A 6,562-nucleotide genomic window follows, 5' to 3' on the forward strand; every position below is an offset into this window, starting at 1 on the left:
TAGTCTATCCATCGTCTCTCTCCTTCCTACCTGCATTATCCCAACTACCCTTAATTTCCCCTACCATGCAAAAACCCCATCCAACTGTGTCTTGAATATACTTAACGAATCTGCCTCTACTGCTTCCTTGGACAGAGAATTGCACAGACTCACAACTCTCTGGCTAAAGCAGTTTCTCCTCATCTCTATCCTAAATCTACTCCCCCTCATCTTGAGGCCATGACCCAGAGTCCTTGTCTCACCCACCAGCAGAAACGACTGGACAGGACAGAAGGGGTTGGAGTGTGTGGCATGCTCTTCGGAGGGGGTCGGCATAGACTTAATGGATTCTATGATTTCCCACAGTTGTGTTTGCCCCAGATCATAGCTCCCAGAGCCTCCCACCTTTTGCAAATCGAAAGACAAGTCCCACCCTGTCCTCTCGTATGTGTGTTATCTAACTGCTTAATTGTTTCTAGTGAACACAGCCCACACTTCTCACTGCTGCCAGGAACCTTCACAATGCTGATGAAACTATGCAATACCTACAGTACTGAGAATTGTAAGGCTTCTAACGATACCAGTTACTGATTCACCACTCCTTCTGATGCACAGCATTGGAAATACAGTGTTGGAGGCTGAAAGAAATGAGCAGTTGAAAACAAACCCACCTACCCCTGCACTAGGTTCCCTGCTCAGAACACTGTACTTACAGCTGGTAAACCTTAAAGCACTCCATCCCCGCGGTGCAATGAATTCCCACCCTCCACCAAAATCCTGGATTGTGCACACCCGCTCAGTTACTGTCTCACGAATGAAAGATTTCATTGTAACTTCTTCTGCTCCCAGTAAGGGAAAAAACCATCTTTGAAAGGTGCTTTAAAAAGTCCAGTTCTTCACAACGACCCTTCTGCTTTCACCGAAAATAATTAGACTCACAGCACGGAAAGAGACAATTCGGTCTAACTCATCTGTGCCGACTAGTTATCCGAAATTAATCTCCTCCCATTTGCCAGCATTTGGCCCATATCACTCTGAACCCTTCCTATTCAAATATCCATCCAGATGCTTTTTCAAAAAGCCTCCACCGCTTCCTCTGGCAGCTCATTCCACACACGCACCACCCTCTGCATGAAAAAGTTGCCCCTTAGGCCCCTTTTAAATCTTTCCCCTCTCACCTCAAACCTATGCCTTCTAGGTTTGGACTCCCCTACTCTGGGGAAAAGATCTTGGCTTTTCACCTTATTCATGCCCCTGATGAACTTGTACAAGGTCACCCCTCGGCCTCTGACGCTCCAGGGAAAACAGTCCCAGCCTATTCTGCCTCTCCCTATAAGTCAAACCTTTCAACTCTGGCAACAGCCTTGTAAATCCTTTCCGAACCCTTTCAAAGTTTCTCAACATCTTTCCTGGAGCAGGGAGACCAGAACTGAACACAGTATTCAAAAGTGGCCTAAATCAATGTCCTGCACAGCTGCAACATAACCATCATTCCAGTACTGAATGCACTGACAAATAAAGGAAAGCATACCAACTATTTTTTTTCACTGTTCTATCTACCGGCAACTCCACTTTCAAGGAACTATGAACCTGCAGCGCAAGGTGTTATTCTTCTGCAACACTCCCAATTAACTGAAAATGTGTTGCTGGTTAAAGCACAGCAGGTCAGGCAGCATCCAATGAATAGGAAATTCGACGTTTCGGGCATAAGCCCTTCTACAGGAATGAGGAGAGTGTGCCAAGCAGGCTAAGATAAAAGGTAGGGAGGAGGGACTTGGGGGGAGGGGCGATGGAGATGTGATAGGTGGAAGGAGGTCAAGGTGAGGGTGATAGGCCGGAGTGGGGTGGGGGCGGAGAGGTCAGGAAGAAGATTGTAGGTTAGGACCGCTTCCCCGGTCCCCAACGCCTTATCTTCACCATGGACATCCAGTCCCTGTACACCTCCATCCCCCATCATGAAGGACTCAAAGCCCTCCGCTTCTTCCTTTCCCGCCGCACCAACCAGTACCCTTCCACCGACACCCTCCTCCGACTGACTGAACTGGTCCTCACCCTGAATAACTTCTCTTTCCAATCCTCCCACTTCCTCCAAACTAAAGGAGTTGCCATGGGCACCCGCATGGGCCCCAGCTATGCCTGCCTCTTCGTAGGATATGTGGAACAGTCCATCTTCCGCAACTACACTGGCACCACCCCCCACCTTTTCCTCCGCTACATCACTCCTAACCTGCAACCTTCTTCCTGACCTCTCCGCTCCCACCCCACTCCGGCCTATCACCCTCACCTTGACCTCCTTCCACCTATCACATCTCCATCGCCCCTCCCCCAAGTCCCTCCTCCCTACCTTTTATCTCAGCCTGCTTGGCACACTCTCCTCATTCCTGATGAAGGGCTTATGCCCGAAACGTCGAATTTCCTGTTCCTTGGTTGCTGCCTGACCTGCTGTGCTTTAACCAGCAACACATTTTCAGCTGTGATCTCCAGCATCTACAGACCTCATTTTTTTACTCCCAATTAACTGTCTAAGTCCTATCCTGATTTGTGCTACCAAAATGCAACAACTCATATTGATTTAAAGTAAACTCCATCTGCCACTCCTTGGCCCATTTGATCAATTCTAATTTATATCAAACTTTCTTTCCCGTCTCATTCCTTAAAAGCTGAAAATCTCCATCCCACACACACACTCCCTCCAATCTCACTTTGCTGAACCTAATCCCTTCTGTTCCTCAACCTGGTCCATGCTGTTAGCAGGCCCACACTCAGGAGAGATATAATTGAAATATACAGAATACCGAACCTCTGGACGGTGTGAAAAATGTCTCCATTGCTAGGAGAAATTGGGACTCGAGGGTACAGTCTTAGAGTGAGAGGAAAACAATTCAAAATGGAGATAAGGAGTAAATTCTTCAGCCAGAGAGATAGGCTGGGACTTTTTTTCACTGGAGCATAGGAGGTTGAGAGGTGACCTTATAGCAGATTATAAAATTATAAGTAGTATAGATACGGTGAATGGCAGGTCCTTTCCTTAGGGTGGTGGTTTCAAGATTAGGGAGCCAATTTTGAAGGTAAGAGGAGAAAGATTTAAAAAAAAGACATGAGAGGCACCATTTCTTGTTGCACAGAGTGTGGTTAGTGTGTGGAATGAATGTCCAGAGGAAGTGGTGGATGCAGGTACAGTTACTACATTTAAAAAGCATTTGGATAAGTACATGAGTAGGGAAGGTTCAGAGGGATATGGGCCAAACACTGGCAGGTGGTATTAGTTTAGTTCGTGAACATAGTCAGCATGGACTAGTTGGCCCGAAGGTCCTGTTTCTGTGCTGCATGACTCTAACTGTTCTGTATTGGTCTTAAAGCCATTTTCTTGCCTTCCCTCATAACCACCCATTTCTTTGTTGTTCAAAATCAGATGAACTTAGTTTTGAATATATTCAATGCCCCCCTAACTCCAGGAAGGCATCCCCACTTCTGAACACAATTCCTCTTGCCTTGCTCATTGCTTGCCGCACCTGTCTGATAACTGGCAGTGACTGGTGTAGAAGGAGGTCCCTTTGTACACCATTTCCGAAGAGCTCGTGCCTGAAACATCGACTCTCCTCCTCCTTGGATGTTGCCTGACCTGCTGTGCTTTTGCAGCGACACATTTTTCGATGCTGATCTGCAGTCTTCACTTTCTCCACATCCCCACATATTACCATTTAAACCATGCCTTTCTGTCTTTTTTTTTCCCCACAGCAAAGGCTATAATTTCACATTATAGTGGTACTGCAATTGCCATGTGTTGGTCAATTGAGACACAGACCTGGACCAACTTTTCCAGAGTCTGTCCCTTCCCTGGATTCACTCCCTTTCCCTTCAGTTGCTGCAAGTCAACAATTGAACCCCAGAATGAAAAAGAAAGAAATAGAAAAGGGGGTGAGAGAAGAGAGTGTTGTACTCACAGATATTGGACAGAGCAGGGAAGTTACAGTCTGGGGTGAAGCTCAATCTTCATTCAGAGGGACAAGGGAACAGCAGCAGCTTCAGAAGCTCATGGTCCAACTTCCGCATTTAGACAATGGAGGGGCTTTGATTGGTAGGAGGACCAGGCTCCTTCCGGTCTTCCAAGTTTCCCCATTGGTCCAACAAACGGAGGTCGCGCGCCAGTTCCGTGAACAGCGAGGAGCGTGCGCAACGTTTTGCTGACACCGGCGAACATGCGCAGTGCTTGCTGACACCGAACAACATGCGCAATACACTCAGTGAAATTGCTGGTGGATTGTGTGTCCAAATAACTAAAGGGGGGAACAAAAAAGGCTGGAACGACAATATTTTTTTTTCCCCTTGCATCTCGACATTTTATTCCCTTTGCATTTTGTCTGGCTACTCAACTTTTGTATATCTTTTCCCCGGGGTGGGGGGGGACTCTCAAACTGGAGGGCATAGGTTTAGGGTGAGAGGGGAAAGATTTAAAAGGGTCCAAAAGATTAGAGAAAAAATAAGTTTGAAATGTTAATTCCCCTCAAGAAAGGCCCTCTCTTACACCTTGAAAAAAAATATTCACAGCCTATTAATCACTGAGCACAAAGGATGTTGTGAAACTTGAAAAACTTCAGAAACAATTTGTCAGGATGTTGCTCAGGTTGGTGGGTTTGAGCTACAGAGAGGGGCTGAATAGGCTGGGGCTGTTTTCCCTGGAGCATGGAAGGGTTAGGGGTGACCTTATAGAGGTGTATAAAATCATGAAGGGCAAGGATAGGTTTCCCTGGTGTGAGAGAGTTCAGAACTAGAGGGCGTTAGTTTAGGGTGAGAGGGTAAAGGTTTAAAAGGGACCTAAAGGGCAACTTGACACAAAAGGTGGTGTGTGGGCTGAATGAACTACCGGAGGAAGGGGTGGAGGCTGGTACAATTACAGCATTTAAAAGGCATCTGGACAGGTACATGAATAGGAAGGTTTAGAGGGATATGGTAAAAACAATGGGTCAAGTGCTGGCAAATGGGCCTAGATTAATTTAGGATATCTGGTCGGCCCAGACCAAAGGGTTCGTTTTCATACTGTACAACTCTACCACTCTGGTTCTATTAGTCAGAACCAATTTCACACAACTAGGACTAGGCCATTCTCCCCTTACATCCCATCCTCAACTCTGGCCTTACTGCACATATTTCAGTGCAAGTTTGAGAAAGATGGCTGCAACTTTTTTTTAAACAATTGAACATGCATTTAATGATGTTTCTGAATGGATCATTTTTGCTATTCTCAATTTTAAAGATTGTCATTTCCCATGCACCTGTCTCTCCGAGGCAGGGTCATCACCATCCATTCTCTCTCTCTCTCCTGAAAAAGGCTTGATAAAGCGATCAAAAAGGGCTTGAGGCATGTGAAAGTTTATGTTGGGGGGGTGGGAGGAAGAGAGAGAGAATGGACAGGGGACAGTTTTGGGGCCATCGAGAGACTGGGGTGGGGTAGAGAGAGAATGGGAGACAGAGGGTGGGAGAAGAGAATGAGGGGGGAAAGAGAATGGGAGGCAGAGGGTTGCTGGGCAGAGGGAGAGAGTATGGACGGGGTGGGGGAGGGGGGTGGCAGTGGGTGGGAGGAAGAGACAGCACAAATTTCACCTTCCCCAAGACCGGTGTCAGTGTCCCACGAACTGGAACCTACTCCTCCCACAGCAGACATTTCTCAATATAAATGTGCTGAAAGCTGTAGAATCGTGTAATCCCTGCAGGCCATTCAGCCCATCAAATTCACACCGACCTTCCAAACAGCATCCCACCCGGACACATCTGCTTACCTTACACTTCCCCATGACTAACCCACCCGAACTTGCACATCCCTGGACACCTGAAGCATTGCTGATCCATCCTAAACTGCAGATCTTTGGACTGTGGGAGGAAATCGGAGCACCTGGAGGTAACCCACGCAGAACTAGGGGAGATGTGCCAAAGTCCCCACAGGCAGTCGGCAAGGGTGGAATCGAACCTGGGTCCCTGGCGCAGTGGGGCAGGTCCTCCTACCTGCAGCCCTCTCTCAGATCCCCATTACCTGCCTGATTCGTCCTCACCCTGTCCACTGACCCAATCCGAAGGCTCTGTCCGGAGGGGGGGATGACCGTCTTCCAGAATAAAGTGTCCGGTTAACTTCCCCCCCCCCCCCCATGTATCTGCAGTCCGACTTCCAGCTCCATCTCTCTGATCTGAAGGTCCTCCAGCATGTGTTTGCGCTGGATCACAGCATCCAGAGGCTCCCACCTTCTGCAAATCTAAAGACAAATCGCACCCACCCCCCTCCAATGTCTGTCGTGTCACTGCTTAATTGTTTCTGGTGGCCGAGCAGAGGCTGATAGCCAAGTTCGGAACCCATGGGGATGGCCTCAACCGGGACCTTGGGTTCATGTCACACTACAGGTGACCCCGCTACACTATACACTCTCTCACAAATATACACACACACCACCCCCAGACTCAAACTCCACACACACAAAACCTAGCAAGCGCACACAAAACCTAGCAAGCGCACACAGAAGCGCACACTTTCTCATGCATGTGCACACACTCATCTCTCTCATGCACACAACCATACATATAAGTCTATGGGGTG

The 6,562-nt window shown here is 47.9% G+C and overlaps 1 protein-coding gene across 1 annotated transcript in view; it reads right to left on the bottom strand.

Moving 5' to 3' along the window:
- LOC132807073 (zinc finger protein 665-like) overlaps positions 1-4,036 on the bottom strand; it is a 30,003-nt gene extending 25,967 nt beyond the window's left edge. Inside the window, exon 1 of the mRNA XM_060821375.1 lies at positions 3,924-4,036. The gene's annotated coding sequence lies outside the window, so the exon portion shown is untranslated. The remainder of the gene's footprint in view (positions 1-3,923) is intronic.
- Positions 4,037-6,562: the final 2,526 nt, after the last annotated feature.

This window comes from Hemiscyllium ocellatum (genome assembly GCF_020745735.1).
Source record: "Hemiscyllium ocellatum isolate sHemOce1 chromosome 27 unlocalized genomic scaffold, sHemOce1.pat.X.cur. SUPER_27_unloc_1, whole genome shotgun sequence".
NCBI classification, from domain to species: domain Eukaryota; kingdom Metazoa; phylum Chordata; class Chondrichthyes; order Orectolobiformes; family Hemiscylliidae; genus Hemiscyllium; species Hemiscyllium ocellatum.